The sequence below is a fragment of the Macaca nemestrina genome, chromosome 17, assembly GCF_043159975.1.
Source record: "Macaca nemestrina isolate mMacNem1 chromosome 17, mMacNem.hap1, whole genome shotgun sequence".
Taxonomy (NCBI): Eukaryota; Metazoa; Chordata; class Mammalia; order Primates; family Cercopithecidae; genus Macaca; species Macaca nemestrina.
The window spans coordinates 6,014,716-6,036,060 of NC_092141.1; the positions used below are offsets into that span (position 1 = coordinate 6,014,716).

The 21,345-nt window shown below is 42.9% G+C and overlaps 1 protein-coding gene across 5 annotated transcripts in view; it reads left to right on the plus strand.

The window, feature by feature from the left end:
- The window catches only part of LOC105472700 (WSC domain containing 1), a 515,974-nt gene that overhangs the window by 233,236 nt on the left and 261,393 nt on the right, over positions 1 to 21,345 (plus strand). For all 5 annotated transcript variants that reach the window (XM_071082227.1, XM_071082226.1, XM_071082225.1 and 2 more), the window contains one exon: positions 8,715 to 8,798. The gene's annotated coding sequence lies outside the window, so the exon portion shown is untranslated. The remainder of the gene's footprint in view (positions 1 to 8,714; positions 8,799 to 21,345) is intronic.

Here is a 21,345-nt window from a genome sequence, read left to right on the forward strand (position 1 = left end):
CGATACTGGGAGTAAAATCAAGCTCTTCGTTTCCGGGATATTAGGAACAATATCACAGCGTGGGTATACACCTCCTGCTATATGGGGTGTAATATCCTCTCCCTTTCTGGATATTAGGAACAATATCACTGGGTGGGTGTACACAGCCTGTGATGTTGTACTGACATCATCCTCTCCCCCCTCTGGATATTAGGAACAATATCACAGAAGAGTTGTAAGCTCTCTGCGATATTGGCAGTAATATCATTTTCTCCTTCCCTGAATATTAGGAGCAATATCCCCGGGTGGATGTACACCCACTGTTACATTGGGAGTAATGTCATACACTTCCCCCTGGATTTTAGAAGCAATATCACAGGGCGCAGTGACACGACCTCGGCTCACTGCAACCTCTGCCTCCTGGGTTCAAGCGATTCTCCTGCCTCAGCCTCCTGAGTAGCTGGGACTACAGGAGCACACAATCATGCCTGGCTAATTTTTGTATTTTTAGTAGAGATGATGTTTCACCATGTTGGCCAGGATGGTCTTGATCTCTTGACCTCATGATCTGCCCACTTTGACATTTTTTTTTTTTTTTTTTTTTGAGACAGGGTCTTGTTTTTGTTGCTCAGGCTGGAGTACAGTGGCATGATCTTGGCTCACTGCAACCTCCGCCTTCCAGGTTCAAATGATTCTCCTGCCTCAGCTTCCTGAGTAGCTGGGATTACAGGCATCTGCCACCATGCCCAAACAATTTTTAGTAGAGACAGGGTTTCATCATGTTGGCCAGGCTGTTCTGGAACTCCTGACCTTAAGTGATCTGCCTACCTTGGCCTCCCAAAATGCTGGGATTACAGGCTTGAGCCGCTGTGCCCAGCCACGGTCTTTTTTTTTTTTTTCAGAGGGAGTCTGGCACTATTGCCAGGGTTGGAGTGCAGTGGCACTCTCTTGGCTCACTGCAACCCCTACCTCCTGGGTTCAAATAATTCTCCTGCCTCAGCCTCCCAAGTAGCTAGAATTACAGGTGTCCACCACCACACCCAGCTAGTTTTTTTTTTTTTTTTTAATGTGTTTTTAGTAGAGACGGGATTTCACTATGTTGGTCAGGCTGGTCTCAAACTCCTGACCTGTCTATCTGCCCGCCTAGGCCTCCCAAAATGTTGGGATTACAGGCAGGAGCCACGGTGCCCAGCTGGGTCTCGTGTTTTTACAGGCACAGGATGGGCACCTGGCAGTCCAAGATGGTCCTGGGAAATGCAACATTTGGGCAGGAAGGCAGGAGTGCCTGTCCTCAGCTAGGTCCATGGGGTGGAGCCCTAGACAAGGACCAAGCCCTCCTTTACCTACCACTTCCCTTCCCTGATCCCGAATCATGGGTGGGACTCAGGTAGCTTCCAGTCATGGCAAAAGGCAAAGGAGGAGGGAGGTGTCGCACATGGCAGAGCAGGAGCAAGAGACAGTGGTGCAGGTGGTGCTATACATTTTATACAACCAGATCTCGCGAGATCTCACTATCATGAGAACAGCACCAAGCAGACAGTGCTAACCATTCATGAGAAATCCACCCCCAAGATCCAATCACCTCCCACCAGGCCCCACCTCCAACATTGGGGATTACAATTCAAGATGATATTGGGTGGGGACACAGATCTAAACCATATCTGTAACCAACATCAACACCTTGGGTTCCATTCTTCCAATGTCTTTGTGTGTGTGTGTGTGTGTGTGTGTGTGTAAGAAACATATAAACATAAATGGTGCCATACCATGCAAATTATTTTTTAATTTTATTTTACTTTTTGATAAGTATTGGGCATCTTTCCATGTCAGTGCATGAAAGTCTACTACATTATTTTAATATATGTAGAGAATTCCACCGTCCCACATTATGTCAATCTTTAGCCGCTCTCCTACTGATACACATCTATCAATTTCCCAACCCCCAGCGTTTTGCGCTTACAAACCAGGCTACAAAAACCGCTTTTGTATGTATATCTTTGTGCGCAGGTGGGTTTTCAGGAATGAAATTGCTAGGGTAAACGGAATGCCCATTTAGACATTGGTCAATGATGCCTAATGGGTTCCAAATGACCTCACAAGTTCTCAACTGCTTTCAGCAAGTATCTGAAAGCACCTGTTTTCACACATCCTTGCTAATATTTGCTACTATCAATCTTTTTAATTTTTGGCAATATAATGAGTATAAAATCATATCTCATTATTGTTTTAATTTTCATTTCCCTGATTACTAGCGGAAGCTGTGCATTTTCTCATATGATTATCGGCATTTCTATTTTTCTTCTGTGAATTGCCTATTTATATCATTTGTCTGATTTTTATTGTCTTGTGTGTCTTATTGATTTATATATAATCTTGATATAGTTTGGCTATAAATTCTATATGAGATAAGTGTGTTGCATATAATGTCTTCTCTTTGCTGTTTGTATTTTAACTCTGTATTTGAGGTGTCATTTTTCAACAAAAATGTTTTAAAATTTTATGAGATTAAAAATGTTAATCCTCTATTATATGGCTTCTGGGTTATATGTCTTGTTTTAGGAAAATCTTTCCAATACTAAGATTATAATAATTACTTCACAGTTTTATTCCAACTCTTTTATAGTTTCTTTTTTTTCTTTCTTTTTTTTTTTTTTACATTTAGCATTTTATCTAGCAGGAATTTTTTGTATGGTACAAGTAATGTATCTAAGTTAATTTTTTCAAATGGATATGGAGTTTTCTTTAAACTACTTATTGAGTAGTCTTTTCTTTCCTAGGAAATTGAAATGCTTTTATAGCAAATAATATTTTGTCACTAATAATAAATGCACTTAGAACAGTTCCTAATTCCTTATTATATCATTACTGTTGTCATTGTAGTTGAAATTGCCATATATACACAAAACTGCAGATTCTACTCCATTCCTGTGATCCGTGTATCTATTTATCTCAGTCAGTTCAGGCTGCCATCATGGAATCCCATAGGCTGGGTGACTTAAACAACAGAGATGTATTGCTAGCAGTTGTGAAGACTGGGAAGTCTAAGATTAGGGTGTCTGCACGATAAGATTTTGTTGAGGAAAAGGTATTTTCTTGGTCCACAGATGGTTGTCTTCTTTCTATGCCCTCACATGGCACAGAACAGAGAAAGGAATCAGGCTGTTTGCTGTTTCTTCTTATAAGGGCACTAATCTTGTCAGGAGGGCTCTAGTCACATGACCTAATGACCTCCCAAAGTCCCCACTCCAGTTACTGTCACATGGGGGGCTAGGGTTTCAACACACGAAGTTTTAGGGGGACATAAAAATAAACACAATTTGTTCCACTATTCGTATGCCTACACTACATCATTTAAATAAATATGTGTGTAATTTTTGTTCTAACATCTATCTGGGCAAATCCTCCCTCATTTTCTATTATTTTTTGGCATTTTCTTTTTTCTTTTCTTTCTTTTTTTTTTTTTTTTTTTGAGATGGAGTCTTACTCTGTTGCCCAGGCTGGAATGCAGTGGCACCATCACTGCAACCTCTGCCTCCAGGTTCAAGCAATTCTCCTGCCTCTGAGACTACAGGCGTGAGCCACCACACCCAACTCATTTTCGTATTCTTAGTAGAGATTGGGTTTCTCCATGTCGGTCAGGCTGGTCTCGAACTCCTGACCTCATGTGATCCACCCAGTGCAGCCTCCCAAAAGGCTGGAATTACAGGCATGAGCCACTGCACCTGACCTATTTTTTGGCATTTTCTTGAGGCTATTCATCCATACATGATTCAACCTCTACTCCTCTGTTGTTTGGAAGTTATATACTCTTCTACTATATATATATATATATTTATATTTTTTTCTTTTCTTTTTTTAGACGGAATCTTGCTCTGTCGCCCAGGCTGGAGTGCAGTGGCGCAATCTCGGCTCACTGCAAACTCTGCCTCCTGGGTTCCCACCGTTCTCCTGCCATGATCTCTCTAGATAACAATATGCTTTATTGACTCATTGAAGTCTAATATGAGTTGGTACATTTACTTTCCTCTTGAACAATGTAAGGATCTCAGAATACTTTTATTCCGTGTTCTCCTCTCTTGGCTCATGTGCTGTTTTTCTGTATTTTAATTCTATATGCATTTAAGCCTTCACAGGGAATATTATTAGTTTTTAAAATAAACTCAGAGTTCATTTTGGTTTATCTATATATTTACCATCATTTTTTGTTCCTTGTTCTTAATTTCCACTATTGCATCTGGGATCATTTCCTTTCGTATTTTCTTTTGTAAAAATTGGTTAGTGGTGCAGACCCTTGGTTGTTTGCTGTTCTAAAAACGTCTTTCTTTCAAATTGTTCTTGGAAAGTATTTTCACTGGGTATAGAATTCTAGACTGGCATTTATTTTCTTTTAGTCCATTGGAAATACCACCCCTCTGTCTTCTGTCTTCCACTGTTGCTGTTGAGAAGTCAGCTGGAGGTCTGTTTCTTCTTAGAAGTGATGCGTTTCCACCCTCACCCCTCGGTACATTTAAGATTTTCTGTCTTTGGTTTTATGCTGTTTCACTATGATGTATCTGGGAGGATATTTATTTTTTATTTCTTTTGCCAAGGAGCCATTGGGGTCTTGAATCCATCGATTAATTTATTTCACTAGTTTTGGAGATTTTAAAGCCATTTTACTTGTTTAAATATTGCTTCCAACCTATTCTCTCTACTCTCCTTCTGGGACTTCCGTGAAACCCATGTCAGTCTTTCTCAACATATCCCCTGTGTCTCTTACTCTTTTTTCTGTAATTTCCATCTCTTTGTCTTTTGGCACTTCATTCTAAATATTTTACCTAACATGTATTTCAGTTCATTCATTGTCTCTTCATTTGTGTCTCGAGTTCTTAATTTTAATCATTGTATTTTTAATGTATAACATCTTTTTTTTTTTTTTTTTTTTTTTCTTTTTGAGGTGGAGTCTTGTTCTGTTGCCCAGGCTGGAGCACAGTGGCATGATCTTGGTTCACTGCAACCTCCGCCTCTGGAGTTCAAATGATTCTCCTGTCTCAGCCTCCCGAGTAGCTGGGACTACAGGCACCTGCACCATGCCCAACTAACTTTTTGTATTTTTAGTAGAGACAGGGTTTCATCATGTTAGTCAGGATGGTCTCGATCTCCTGACTTTGTGATCTGCCTGTCTCAGCCTCCTAAAATGTTATGATTACAGGCGTGAGCCACCGCGCCTGGCCTATTTGGTGCTTTTTCAAATCTGCTTTGACATATTTTACGTTGCTAGTTCTCTTTCATTTGGTTCTACCAGGTGATAGCAATCTCGGATCACCTTAATCCCATTTCAGGTTTGAAATATTGTAGAACACCTGGTAACTTGAAACCACGAGGCAGCCTGTGTAAAAGTTGGTTTACTTCTGGTTCCTCCTTAGGCTTAGAACTTTGGCATCTCAGCAATTAGTGCGACTGTGTCATTACGGTTCCTACCCCTGTCCCTCTTGCCTGGTAAAGATTTCAAAATGGGTCTTAGCTTATAAATTACTTCTTTTGGATTTGTAATTGCTTGGGGGACAAAGGTGGCCTTCAATGGCCGGCTCACCTCTTTCAATTTCTATCTTATTTTAGATCTTGGTGTGATAATTTCTCACTATCTGGTTAACTCTTGGATGCATTTAGGAAGGTATTTATTTATTTATTTTTAATTGAAAACATTCCAATACCTTTAAGAATACACATGGTTTTTTGTTACATGGATGAACCATATCGTGGTGAAGCCTAGGATTTTAGTGTGTCCATCACCTGAGTAGCGTACATTTCACCCAATAGGTGGTTTTTCATCCCTCACCCCACTCCCCCCCTCCTCCTTTATGACTCTTCAGTGTTCATTATAACACTGTGTATGCCTTTGTGTACCCATAGCTTAGCTCTCACTTGGTCTTTGATTCCTGAGTTACTTCATTTAGAGTAATGACCTCCAGGCTGGGCACGGTGATTCACGCCTGTAATCTCAGCACTTTGGGAAGCTGAGGCGGGTGGATCACGAGGTCAGGAGATCAAGACCATCCTGGCTAACACGGTGAAACCCCGTCTCTACTAAAAATAGAAAAAATTCGCCGGGTGAGGTGGCGGGTGCCTGTAGTCCCAGATACTCGGGAGGCTGAGGCAGGAGAATGGTGTGAACCCAGGAGGGGTAGGTTGCAGTGAGCCGAGATCGCGCCACGGCACTCCAGCCTGGGCGACAGAGCAAGACTCCATCTCAAAAAAAAAAAAAAAAAAAAAAAAGAAGAAGAAGAATGACCGCCAGTTTCATCCAAGTTGCTGCAAAAGATGTTTTTTTTTCTTAAATGTCTGAGTAGTATTACACACACACACACACACACACACACACACACACATATATAAACATTATCTGCTCATTAGTTGATGGGCACTTAGGTTGATTCTATAGCTTTGCAATTATGAATTGTGCTGCTATAAATACAAGCATGCAAGTATCTGTTTGATATAGTGATTTCTTTTTCTTTGGGTAGGTACCCAGTAGTGGGATTGCTAGATTGAGGTGTAGATCTACTTTTAGTTCCAAAAAGTTGCTTTTAAATATTGTGTCCATCTTTGTTTGTCTCTGAGGTGCACCTGTAGGTTGGTTTAAAGCAAATGGTTTGCCATTATTTGAAGTGAAAGTCCTACATTTTCTTTTTCATTTAAAGTTTGGATTTACAGTTGTCAAGTTTAACAGTCTCCCGTTGGAATTTCGAATGTGATTACTTTGTATTTATAGATTCATTTGGAGGAGAATAGACATTTTTACAGTATTGAGTCTTTCCATTCAAGCTTATTTAAAATTTATCTTATGCCTTAGTAAAGTTTTATACTTTTATTAATCAATAAATTGTCCACTCATTTATAAATTTATTTCTGAATATTTTTATAAATTTCATTGTTAATGAGAATGAGATGCTCTATTCCACAAGCTGGCAATCTTTGTTTGTGAAGGGCCAGATAGTATATATTTTAAGATTTGCTAAAAAATTAGCCGGGTGTGGTGGCAGGCACCTGTAGTCCCAGCTAGTCAGGAGGCTGAGGCTAATCAGAATGGCGTGAACCTGAGAGGCGGAGCTTGCAGTGAGCACCACTGCACTCTAGCCTCCGTCTCAAAAAAAAAAAAAAAAAAAAGAATAATGACCTCCAGTTTCATCCAAGTTGCTGTAAAAGACATTATTACTTTTTCTTAAATGTCTGAGTAGTATTACACACATACACACACACACACATACATTATATATATAAACATTATCTGCTCATTAGTTGATGGGCTCATTAGCTGATCTCTCTTTCAAATAACCAACTCTGCCATTGTAGTCTGAAAGCAGCCCTAGACAATGTATAAACAAATTGGTATAGCTATACTGCGATAAAACTTTATTTACAAAAACACGTTGCCAAATGGGCTTAGCCCATGGGCCATAATGTGCCAAATCCTGCTCTATCCCATCACATTTTTCCAACTGTTAATTTTTTGGTGCTTTAGAGCTATTGATTTAAAAACTTTAATCTTAAAATTAGCAAATTTAATCAACTCTTTGATTAGTTCTAATGCTTTTACATCTGATTCACCTGGATTTTCCAGAGAGGCGAGTGTATGGTCTGTAATGCTGACAAATCTTCCTCTTTTTACCTGATAATCACACATTCTATTTAATTTTTGCATCTTGTTGCATCGACTAGAACCTCCAGTACAATGCTGTGTAATTAGAGTGATAACAATCATCTTCATATTTTAAATTTCTGTTTTGGAGAAAATATTTCAGATGTTTTTACCATTATCTGTGATGTCTGCTGTGAGTGATTGACAAATTAGCTTTGTAAGATTTAAAAAGTTTTCTTCTATTTCTAGCCTGCTGGGGGCTTAAGCATGTTGAATTTGATCCAATACTTTTCCACTATCAATTGAGATAATCTCATGTTTTTATTCATTTACTTTATTAATGTGATTATTTACAATGACTGATTTCCTGATATTCAATTGCTCATATATTTCTGAGGAAAACTTTTTATTTGTGATAATGTATTAGTATCTTAGTACATTGATGCATTTGATACGCAAACGTATTATTTAACATTTTCACATTTAAGAGCTTGAATGAGATTGACTTGCAGGATACTTTTTGGTGTTACACTTATTCAGTTTTGGTATCATGGTTATGGAAAACTTATAGAATGAATCAAGATAAATTCTCTGGAAACTTCGTCTGAAATATTTCATATAATTAGGTATTTTCTGTTTATTCAGGATTCGGGATAACTGGTCCCCAAATCTTCATAAGGCAGTGCCTATTTGGAGTGTAATTACTAACCATTATTTCAATTTCTTCCAAAGTTAATCCATTCAGAATTTCTGTACTTGAGTACATCGAGGTAATTTTCCAAGAAAATAATTTATTTTATCTGAATTGAAAAATCTATCAGATAAAATTATCAATTTTTTCCTATGTTGAGAAAATCTTTTCCATATCTATAATTAGGCATATTTCTGGTTCTGAATGTTATGTAGTTTGCTGTTTCTCTTATTTCTTCACTGTCATTCCTGGAGATCTGTACATTTTATTGGTATTTTTAAAAAGTTTTAATTTTACTGATCAAGTCTACTCTGTTCTATTTTGTTTTTGCTTTCATATACTATGCTATTACTACCTATGTTCAGAGGGAAAATATTTTCGTATATTATTAGTGAGATTTTGATGGTTAAAATTTTAATTTTTCAGGTATTTGATGAATTTGAAAGAGATACTTTATTCCTCTTTGAAAGCCTGTTCTGAGTGCTACTGAACTCTCAGTTCATCCGTGTGGTAAGTGTGATTCCTGTTTGACATAGCGTTGGTTTTCTGTAAGTGCCTGGTGGATTTTTGATGTGTCCTCACTTCCAGGACACCTGAGCCCTGTGTTTCCCGTGGCCCGTCCATGGCAATTATGAAGTAGGGGTGGGGGCACACTCAGGAGTGACGGCTTGCTCGGGAGCTTGTTTTCCTGGGCGTCCCATCCTTTATCGTGGTCAGTGTGGTCCAAGGGCCTCACTGGCCACATTGGACACAGCTTCACACTCTTGGTGTCAACACTCTTTGTCCAGGGGAGAGAGGCGGGGCTGAGCTGCAAGGAGTCGTGATTAACACCTGTGCAACGTGTCTATCAGGGAAGCTTGTTAGAGACTCAGCTGCCCTGAGTGCTCCTTCCCACTCGTGCCCTCTCTGAAGGACCAGAGTCTACTCTGTCTTCTGTTGAAGGCCTTTGAGTTTGGAATTCTCTGGAACAACTTCTCCCTTCGAAGGGGTCTTTTCCTTCATCAGTTTCCTGTGGTTTTGTTTCATTTCAGATCAAATCCGGTTCCTATTTTTCAAAAATGTTCACCATTTCTGAAATGCCAGTATCACTTTTTATTGTTTTCCTGGCCTATTATATATTTTTAAAGTCGTTTTATTTCGTCTCATAGAATTATAAATAGCCACGCTCACTACTACACACGCAAATGCACTTTTAAATTGATCCATGTTTTATTAACCTCAAGCCCTCATACACATTTGAAAAATAGTTGTATATCTCTACAAGAGAGGAGTGTTAGACAAATATAAACCATATAAGAGTTTTTCTGTACGGAGAGTGTTTAGTACTCCTATGAGTTCAAGCCTCTGCAGTGGTCTACTGCGGTACACAGGATGAGAATAATGAGCTAAACATCCAGACCGAATGGGGCGGCCACAGATTAGTACAGTAAGGCAAGTAAAAAGGAAAATTAATATAATCTACTTGTCACTGTAATTTTCTTTTCTTTTTTCTGAGACAGAGTCTTGTTCCGTCACCCAGGCTGGAGTGCAATGGCGCGATCTCGGCTCACTGCAACCTCCACCTCCCGGGTTCCAGCGATTCTCCTGCCTCAGCCTCCCTAGTAGCTGGGATTACAGGTGCCCGCCACCAGGCCTCGCTAAGTTTTGTATTTTTAGCAGAGACAGGAGTTTCATCATGTTGGTCAGGCTGGTCTCGAACTCCTGACCTCAGGTGATCCACCTGCCTTGGCCTCCCAAAGTGCTGGGATTACAAACATGAGCCACCGTGCCCAGCCTGTCAGTGTAATTTTCTCTTTTGAGATTTATCGATTAAAAAAATACTTTTTTAATATTAATGTGGCTTATATTAATTTCTGTATATGTGGGGGTGAAAGTGATGATGTATATAAATTAGGGTAAGGAAAAATATGTTTGCCGAATTCGGGTTTGGCGGTTTTCAGTCTGTTTGCTAGTGACTGTTAAACACAATACGCGTGTTGGAGGGGTCCCCGAGATCCTCCGCATGATGGATTTGCTAGGGAGACTCACACACTCAACATGTAGTTGTTGTCACAGCCGTGGTTCATTACAGCAAAAGGATACAAAGAAAAATAAGCCTGGGGAAAAGGCACGTGAAGTAAAGTCTGGAGAAAGCCAGGTGCAAGTTTTCCAAAGTTGTCTCTAGTGAAGTCACACAGGACACACATAAGTCCTCCAGCAAGGAGTCATGATAACACCTGTGAAATCTGTCTATCAGGGAAGCTCATTAGAGTCATTGCCAAAGGTTTTTACTGGGAGCTGCTCACTAGGTACTCTGTGTCTAGTACGGACCAAATTTGGCTCTGGTTTTCCAGAAGAAAAGCAGGTGTCAGCATAAACCACATTGTTCGTGCAAATGGTTTAAGCACAGGGAGCCACTCTTATACTTTAGGCAAAGTTTTGCATCAGAATAAAGAACTCTCTACCATTCAAGTTCCCAGACGTCAGCCAAGGACTGGCTTTGCAAGCAGCCCTTTCTAAGGACAGCAGTCCTGGCCCTACTGTATGAACTCTTTTCTGCACAATCCCTAACCTTTGCTTTGAGTCGATTGATGGAGCAAATAACATGTTACTGACTAAATCTGCAATACAACTTTTTCCCCTTCTTTTTTCTACTGAAAAGTCAGGAGCGTGTGGGACTGCTTCAACTTTCTTAGAAAATTGGTGTGTGAGAGTTTTTATTGATTGGCCATAATCTGACCAATCCATTCAATGACTGATTACTTCTTTCATGAGATACTTGTGGCGTGTCTACTATATACTAGATACTGATACGGAGACTGATGGAGGGGTGCATTTGTTTAATAGTCAAATGCTTGCACCTGACCCATAAATGTAGGCCTTCCTTCAAGACCCATGCTTGGTCAACTTTTTCTGTCATTCTTCTCTCTTTTTTTGATGGAGTCTCACTCTGTCGCCCAGGCTGGAGTGCAGTGGTGCGATCTCGGCTCACTGCAAGCTCCTCCTCCAGGGTTCACGCCATTCTCCTACCTCAGCCTCCCAAGTAGCTGGGACCTGAGGCGCCCGCCACCACGCCCAGTAATTTTTTGTATTTTTAGTAGAGACGGGGTTTCACCGTGTTAGCCAGGATGGTCTTGTTCTCCTGACCTCGGGATCTGCCCTCCTCAGCCCCCAAAGTGTTGGGATTACAGGCGTGAGCCACCGTGCCTGGCCCCTGCCATTCTTCTTACAATTCTGATGACTTCGATTTCTCCTTGTAAACTGATGCTTCTTGAAACTATATCTGTAGCCCAAATCCCTCTCGCATTTCCTAAAACCCCCACATCTGACTGAGGAGTGTCTCCTTAGGGCTCCTCCACAGCCATCTCACATTCAGCTTATTCAAGACTGAACTTGGCATTTCCCCCCGAGTCTGTTCCTCCTCTGTGTATTTCATCTTCTGGTTAATGGCATCTCCATTTATCTAATTAATAGAATTATCTGGAAGTGATTGTTGACTCCTTCCTCTCCTCCCATCCCTAAAGCCTTGGTCACTTAGCAGTTAACTATTGCTGGGTAACACACCACCCCGGAAGTCAATGGCTTACAACAATTGTTGTTATCACTGGGGGTTGAGTGATCTGTGCTGGGCTTGGTTGGGATGGCTCTGTTTCACGTGTCTCTCCTCCTCTTCCCAGGTCCATAAAAACACACAAAACCTCTCAATCTTCCTCTTCCCAGGTCCATAAAAACACACAAAACCTCTCAATCCTCCTCTTCCCAGGTCCATAAAAACCCACAAAACCTCTCAAGGCACCAGCTTGGAATGGCGCAGTGTTACCTCTGCCTTACTCTATTACCCAAGCAAGTCACGTGGCTGAACCCATACTCTGCCCATTCAGTGGGAGGAGCTTCAAAGTCAAAAGGCAAAGGGTGTGGATAGGAGAAGAGGTGAAGCATTGGAACCAATAGTGTAATTGCTCATGGTCACAAAGTCCTGGAGCTTTTCCCTCTTAAGTACCACCTCTTGCCTTCCATCGCCTTTGCTATGGCCCCTGTTCCGACCTTCTCAGCGCTCTCCTGGCCTACTGCAACATCCCCCTTCTTGGATGTTCTTGCTTTTAGATTCTCCATAGGGCATCAGAGTCATAGGTCTATCTAGATGCAAATCTGAACTGAAGTGAAGAGTCCTCTAGGGCTCTCTGTACCCTTGGGAGAAAGTTTGAGTTCAGGCATGGCTTTCCATGATGCGGCCCTTCCTGGTGCCTGAAGCTTAGTTTTCCCTACTCTCCCTTTTCACCTTTTTCTTCTGCCTTGCTAAGTTCTCCGGAGTTCCCACACACACTATGCAGTTTCACACCATCATGCTTTTGCACAGGTTACCTCCTGGGCCTGGAAAGCCGTTTCCCTCTTGTCTGCCCAGGGAGGCCCTCCACACCCTTAACTACTCTGTGGCGTATTCTTCCCTGAAGTTTTCTGGAGCTCTCCCCAGCTAAGGTGATGGTGCCTCCCTTAGTGTCCCCACCACCCTGGAACCCTGTGGGTTATGCATGAATATAACATCTAATCATGTGGCCATGACCTTCTCTAGGCCTCATGTGTTGTATGCACCACAGTGTACTGAGGACCTAGCACAAAATATAGCTAATTTTAAACTACAACAGCAAAGCTGAGTAGATGTGTCCTAGGCCATGTGGCCTGCAAAGCCTGAAATATTTACTCTCTGACCCTTTACAGAAAAAGTTGATTTAGAGGTTTGCGCTTGGACCAGAAAGGCAGCTTCCTAGGGTGAGTTGATGGCTAACAACTCAGTGGGGCTTGGGCTGGATTTCCCCAACACACTCATCAGGAAGGCAAAGCCAGAAGTGCTGACAGCACTCAGGGCACGTTCCCCTACTCCTGGCCCTTCTGTGTTGATTGGCATGACATGTGTGGAAGTGTGGGGGCTCTTTTGTGATCTTGAGACAGACTGGGAGCTTATGTTCCCATTGTGCATTTCTGCTGTGTGGGCTTGGTGCTGCTGGTGGGAACAACCCGGGTCTGGCCTCCACAGGGACAATCACAGGGCGTGCAGGCCTAAAGTCAAGGCCCCCACACAGGACTCTCTCTGTGGTCGGTAGACCTTCTTGCTAATTTTAGCAAGAATTCAATATATTTTTCACTCAATGATGGATGAATAGAGGGATGGTTGGTTGATTTCAGGTTCACAGGAAGAGGGGATTAAAGACTGCCTTTTATACCTTGTGGGTGACATTAAATTAGAGCATTCATAAAATGAAGCAGGGGTATATTTCTCCTAGTATTAATATACAGTAATTCTAATTGGACTCCAATGGTAATTCTTACTGGACTTATTTTTCACTTTGAGACTCAATTAATTTAGCGATTTTAATTGGGTGTGTGGAAATTCTTACAGGCCAATGTAGATATTGTTGTGCATGTAAAACTTTTAGAGGTTAATTTAAATATTAGATCTTATTCTCTGGGGAGAGTTTGGGAGCAGCCACCGTGGAATTGAATGCCGCTAACAATTTAGAGCAGGGGTCAGCGAAATGTGGCGGATGGGCCAAATTCAGCTTGCAGCTTATTTTGTAAATAAAGGTTTCCAGGAACACAGCTGCACTTTTTCATTTATATATTGTCTATGGCTGATTTCAAGCTACAACAGCAAAGCTGAGTAGATGTGTCCAAGGCCACATGGCTTGCAAAGCCTGAAATATTTACTATCTGACCCTTTACAGAAAAAGTTGATTTAGAGGCTTCCACTTGAGGGCTTCCTGGGGTGAGTAGATGGCTAACGACTCTGTAAATGTCCCGTGACCCCTCTTTTTATTTCATTTGGAAAAGATGCTGGGATTTTGCCAATGCTTAGAATTATATTTAATACATATGAGATTCCTGGGAGATACTTTGACAGGCATTATAAAGCATCTACTATGTGCTAAGTGCTAGAGATGCAAAGACCATTGGGCTTGCAAAGTCTAACCTTTCGTTGAGATGCACTGGGCCCAACACTGCTGTCCAGCCATGGGGCTGTCTGTGAACCTGAGAATCATTATTCTGGGAGGGGTTCGATTTCCAATTAAGGCTTTTATTGACCTTTATGATCTGAGACTCAGAACCAAGCGATATTGGGAAGGACACACAAGCTTATGGAAATTGCCCAACTTGAACAGTTTGGGTGAGATTTATCTGCAGGAGTGGCAAGCTTATTTCCCCTGACAAATTTTTTATGTTTCATTTGGTCTTATTTCACTGCTTGGGAAAGGTTTTCCCCTAACATTTTTTTGTTTATTTTTTATCTGGTGATAATGTTTTTGAAAATACTAAGTGGTATAAAAGGCCACTCGGACACAGGGGATTTGAGCAAACCTAGGGCTTGGAAGAGACTTTTTGTCTTAATGAGTACCACCATTAGAACTGGTGGCAGAGCTGCCCTGGGGTTCCTGGACCACCCAGATCACCGATCACCTGGTTGTATTTAAGTTAAAGAAAATGGCAAGGGGCAGAAAAGGGGTGATTGGATATTGGGGAGAGAGAATGCAAGTAGAATTAGGGAGCTGGAGTGGGATGATGGTTTGTAGACTACTGTGTGTGTGTGTGTGACAGAGAGAGAGAGAGAGAGAGAGAAGAAATGGGGGCAAATCACACCTGGGTCCTACAGAGGAGCTTGGGCTCAGCCATTATCTATCTGGAGTGCTTCATGCAAGCTTGTCACTCCTTTGAGTCTCTTTCTTTAGCTATAAATGAGGGATAACAATTGTCTCTACTTTCCACAATTGCTATGAGGATTGAGTAAAAGATGCATGGCAAGCTATTGGCCTAGAGTTCAGTATAGAGTAATTATATTTTCCTACCGTTTTCCTTTATTCCCATTATTATTACCCCTGCATGAATTTTTTTTTTTTTTTTTTTTTTTAGACAGAGTCTCGCTCTGTCTCCCAGGCTGGAGTGCAGTGGCGTGATCTCGGCTCACTGCAACTTCCACCTCCCTGGTTCAAGCAATTCCCCTGCCTCAGCCTTCTGAGTAGCTGGGATTACAGGTGCATGCCACCACGTCCAGCCAGTTTTTTTGCATTTTTAGTAGCGATGGGTTTCATCATGTTGGCCAAACTGGTCTAGAACTCCTGACCTCAAGCAATCTGTCCGCCTCGGCCTCCCAAAGTGCTGGGATTATAGGCATGAGTCACCACGCCCAGCCACCCCTGCATGATATTAACAAGGCTGAGGCTGAGGCTGGTTGGAAAGACCTTGATATGTTGAGTCAGGGCCTGAAGTCATCACTGGGAGGTGAGGGTCTTATAACTCTGTCTGTGGCAGAGATGGACGTAGGTTTTACTTAGGCAGCTGGGGAAGGAGTGAGTCAAGGAGAGAGAAATATAACATCCATGCATTTCCATCTGAGGAGTCTAAATTCCTTCTTTGTCCTTTTAATCTGGATTTCTTTTAGACCTATTAACTGTAAGAATGACTGTGTCGATTAAACTCTCCTAATACATTTTTGAATTCATCACCAAAGCAGTAGGAGTCTGTCCTAAATGTCTCCTCACCTCCTCACCCCACAAAACACCCCAGCCTACAACACAGAAGTTGCCCTTTGTTTTTGCTGACTCCAATCACTGTCACAGCACTGGGCTGAGGGCCAGCCCAACACTTCTGAGGATTGTATCTTTGGTAGCCAATCCCTTGTCGCTCTGGACTTCCTCTTCTTCCAATATCTGAAGGTCTTGTCGAAATCTTGAGAAACCTGTTGACCTCCCTTCCAATGGTATGACCTAATTCATTCGCAAAGGGCTTATCTTCCAAAGGGAGAGGGTTCCATGATAGAAACTCAGCAATGTGATTGTTGCACAATGTACTTGTTAAATTCAATGAACAGTGAAAAGTTCCTTGGCATAACTTAAGCAAAAGACAGGGCTTGGTTGGCTGGATGTGTCACCGAATCCCAGGGCTGAAGGGCGGTGGGCCTTTAAGGCCTGATACTCAGCAGGAAAGCCATCAGGTTACAAGGCTGCCAGCTGCCTCATTGCCTGATGGCCTCTTATTTCTTTCTTTCTTTTTTTTTGTATGTAAGCACCTTTTCATTCTTTTTTTAAAATTTAATTTAATTTTTTGAGACGGAGTCTTGCTCTGTCGCCAGGCTGGAGTGCAGTGGTACAATCTTGACTCACTGCAACCTCCGCCTCCCTGGTTCAAGCAATTCTGTTGCCTCAGCCTCCCAAGTAGCTGGGATAACAGGCACGTGCCACCATGCCCAGCTAATTTTTGTATTTTTTGTAGAGACGGGGTTTCACCATGCTGGCTAGGCTGGTCTCGATCTCCTGACCTTGTGGTCCACCCGCCTCGGCCTCCCAAAGTGCTGGGACTTTTCTTTCTTCTATCTTCAGCCTGATCTTTTCTATTCTACTTACGCATGGCTCAGAGGTGGTTACCTGGGCCCTGGCTTTCCATGATATCCCAATTCATAATTCTTCAGAGACTGATTAGAGTGTATATTAATTTAAAACTTGTAGGAGGAAGACTCTGGATAGCCCAGCCCAGCCCAGCCAGTGGATTGGCTCCCTCTGGGTCAGCCGTGACTCACCGGTCACCAGGTGCCAGGGGATGCAGCGTGCTCCTATATTTCCTGCACATCTTCATGCAGACAGGTTCTGGATAACACACCCTCTTGAAAGAGACTTTCCCCATGTTGGAATGGCATTCTGCACCCTTATCAACAGACACAACCTCCTGCAGGCCAAGCAGCGGGGCCTGTTGGGAGCGATTTGGTACCGTCAGCAGCATGACTCCTCAGGGGATCTGTGGATCTCTAGGTCAGAGCCCTCTGCTGCAGGTTATGTACAGGCTGAAATTTCACCAGCAGCAGCTACAGTCAGGTCACAGGCCAGTCATTAGAAATGCCAAACGTGTTTGGTCCAAAGATGACCTGTGTTATAAACTACCGGTCCCAAGGACATTACCAGTTGGGAAGTACGAGATTCTTTTAAATCAGAGAATTGAGAGAAAATGCGTAACTGTGCAAAATCACCAGCGAGGGTGCCTGGAAGCTGCTGCTTCTTCTAGTCAAATGGAAATCTTTCCATGATGCCAGGTGGTGCTGTGAAGAGGCAGAATTCTTCCCCTAAGCCCACATGCTCATCAGGTCCCTTAAACCAACAGCTTGAGAAATTTAGATTTCCTTCGGCATTCTTTCAAACTCCGGGCCTAGTGATTTCTTCTGGAATTTTAGAAGAGCTTATTATGCCATTTCTTTGGGGGGCCCTGGGAGGATCAATCCTTTCAGACTTCAGTTTTCCCAGGGTGGAAATGGGAAGCTGAACAAGATGATCCCTATGGCCCCCTCAGTCCCGATTTTCTGTGATTCTGTGGCAAGAGTCCAGGCTTGGGTGAAGCAGGACTGACATGATAAACTTTGCATGGCTTAAAACATGAGGGCTCCCAAGCTCCTGGGTCTATGCTCCTCTTTGATCTGTTTCATGTTCATGCTGTTTGGCTGGCTTTTCTTTCTTTCTTTCTTTTTCCTTTCCTTTCCTTTCCTTTCCTTTCCTTTCCTTTCCTTTCCTTTCCTTTCCTTTCCTTTCTTTTCCTTTCCTTTCCTTTCCTTTCTTTCCTTCTCCCTTCCTCCCTTCCTCCCTTCTCCTCTCTCTTTTCTTTCTCTCTCTCTCCCCTGCTCTCCCTCTCTCCCCCTTCCCCCTTCTTCCTTCCTTCCTTCCTTCCTTCCTTCTTCCTCCCTCTCTCCCTCCCTCCCTCCCTTCCTCCCTTCCTTCCTTCCTTCCTTCCTACCTTCCTTCCTTCCTTCCTTCCCCTCTCTCTTTCTTTCTTTTCTTTCTCTCTCTCTCCCCTGCTTTCCCTCTCTCCCCCTTCTGCCTCCTTCCTTCCTTCCTTCCTTCCTCCCTCCCTCCCTTCCTTCCTTTCTCCCTCCCTCCCTCCCACCCTCCCTCCCTCCCTCCTTTTTCCCTTTTCCCTTCCCTTTCCTTCCCTTCCCTTCCAAGACAGAACTCACTCTGTTGCCCAGGCTGGAGTGCAATGGCATGACCATAGCTCACTACAGCCTCAACCTCCCAGGCTCAAGCAATCCTCCTACCTTAGGCTCCTGAGTAACTGGAACCACAGGCGTGCACCACCATGGCTTGCTAATTTTTCTTTTTTTAATGTTTTGTAGAGATGGGATCATGCTATGTTGCCCAGTCTGGTCTCAAATTCCTGGGCTCAAGCAATCCTCCCACCTCAGTCTCCCAAAGTGCTGGGATTACAGGCGTGAGCCACTGTACCTGGCCACCCTTTGGCTTTTCAAACCATCCTTGAGCAAGCCTCGAGGCTTCTGTTGGAGGGTCTCCTTTGTACTAGTCCATCAGCATCTTTTGTTCATTTGGATTCTCTGCTTTGAAGTTTGACTTGATAGTTGATTAGCACAGAAGCTAACCAGGGAGGGCTGAGAGAAGAGGCGTTCGAGAGAAAAAGGCCTCTTGTTGCTGCTGCTGCCCCTGTTGTGGCAGGAACACTTCCGCCCTGTCAGGGTCTTGGAGGACCAAACATATTTTTACATATCCTAAGACATCTAGAATGATCCAAAAGTTATCAGAAGGCTTGGAAATAAAAGTAGGATTCTATGACGAAAAGGGTCCTTAGAGTAAATTACTTCAATGTCCTCATCCAGCCAGGGATTTCTGCTCCACCGTCACCAAGAGGTAGTCAATGAACCTTTCTTTGTCTAGCGCAAGTGATGGGGAGCTCACTACCCCCTGAAAAAGCTCATTCAATTTCAGAACATCTCCAATTGTATCAGTTTGTTCCACCTGCCCAACTCAGATGGGTCCCCCTTAGGAGCTACTCACCTGAAGATGACTCTTGGGTCGCCAGTTCAATCCTGCAGATATTTGTAAATTGTGAGCTCGTCCATTGGAATCTTCCCCTTTCCAGGCTAGGCAGCCTGAGAACCGGCAACTGCTTTTCTAAGCATATGGCTTCCACTTCCCACCTCATTTTGGAGGGCACTTGTGGAACTCTGTTCTTCAGGTGTGACCTGACTCACATGAAATAAGCAGTTGTGAGCTTCTCCCCAGTTCTCTAATGCCTTTGGAAAAGCTATTTGCTCACAGGTATTTGCCAAGGAGGGAGAGGGTGTGTTTCAGCTTCTTGGGTTTATGTCAAGAACAGACTGGCCTGGCTCTGAACGTCTGGGAGAATCCTAATACCTCATTTGCTATCAGTTCTTTCCAGGCCTTTCTTACAGAATGTAAGAGCAAAAATAGTTCTCATAGATCATCTGCCTTAGCCTCTCTTCCCATTTTACAGATGGGGAAGACTGAGTCCCAGAAGGAGGAATCGAATGTCACTCAGTGCTAGAAAAATGGGAGCCAAGGTCTTCCGGTTCTTAAGTTCAGCGAGATCACCTTTCATCTGAAAGAGAAACGCGGATGATCCCTGAGTGTCTTTGGAGCCTGGGATCCATGGGAGCTTTGGCCCCATGGAACTTGGATACCCATCTTCTTCCTGTGGTCTGCAATTTCCCCTATGCCGATCCTGTATCTGCACTCTGAGCTCAGGAGTCACTGCCTCCAGCCTTGACCTTTCTTCCCCTGCCCCCACCATCTCTGGAACTCAGCCTCTTTCCAAGTCATCAACTTATCCTCACGAAGGCAAGAATAAAAGAAAATCTGCTAATATTCAAGCAACTTTGCTAAACAAGCAACTCTTTCAGGGTGACTATTTATTGCTACTTATGATGACAGATTATCTTTCTGATTTCCCCCAGCACATGTCTCCAGAGGAAATTAGATACAGTATTTTCCTTAAGCGGGGCCAGGAGAGAAAATGTTTCTATAAATACTTAACAACTTGTCAGGGGAGATTACAAATATTGGCACGTCCTTCACAATGTCACGTTGGTTATTGAAGCTGTTGTAAGAAATCAGGATGGTTTATTTTCTTCCTGCTCCAAGGTAGGGCTACATTTTCTGAGGCTGGAAGAGGTGCTCCCAAAGGAGACCAGACTCAAGCCCAGGATCCTGGCCTCCCCAGCATCTGTCGTCCCACCAGGGCCAGAGAGCTCTGGGTCCATTAGCTCCACTATTTTCCAGCGAAGGGACCTTGAGTAAACCCTTTAGCTCCTTAGTGTCTCAGTTTTCTCTTCTGAATGATAATGATACTCTGACTCATCTCAAGGTATTGCAAAGATTAAATGAGGTATTGAGTGAAAATTCCCCGATACCTGGTGGGTGAGCCACACATATGAACCCTATTGTGTCCCCCTCCTGGTCCATGAAGACCACCCTTATCAACAGACATGGACAGACAAGCCTCATTGTTTTCGTACTTCCAGTGTTGCTTAGGAGGAATTTGACCATAACAAGAATAATACATGCAGTTAATAAAAGCTAACATTTCTGAATCTCTTACCTGTGGCGGGATTGTTCTAAGGCCTTCACATGGATTAAGTCATTTAATCCTTCTAGCGACTTTATGGGAGAGGTACTATGGGTTTAGTATCCCTTATCTGAAAACCTGAAATCCAAACTGCTCCAAAATCTGAAACTTTTTTAATGTCGACATTAGGCTCAAAAGTGATGCTCATTAGAACATTCCAGATTTTGGACTTTTGGATGGAGGAGTGTTCAACCAGTATGTATAATGCAGATATTCCAAAATCTGAGAAATGTCTGAAAAACACTTCTGGTCCCAAGCATTTTAGATAAGGGAAACGGCTTGTAGTAGCATCCGTCTTTTACAGAGGAGGAAACCGAGGCAAAACGACCTGCTCACGGCCACAGAGGCAGAAGTGACGGGGCTGAGATTGGTCTCAGGCTGTGATATTCATGCACTAAATTAACCAGATATGTGGTCTCTGAAGGAGAGCTGGTTCTCGTTCCTTTCTAGTAATCTCTCCTCGGCACCTTTAAGGATTTCCTCTTGATCCTTTATGTTCTAGAGTTTTACCGTTATGGATTTAGCTATGGATTTTTTGTTTTTGTTTTTGTTTTTGTTTTTGTTTGAGATGGAGTTTCACTCTCATTGCCCAGGCTGGAGTACAATGGTGTGATCTCGGCTCACTGTAACCTCTGCCTCCTGGGTTCAAGTGATACTCCTGCCTCAGCCTCCC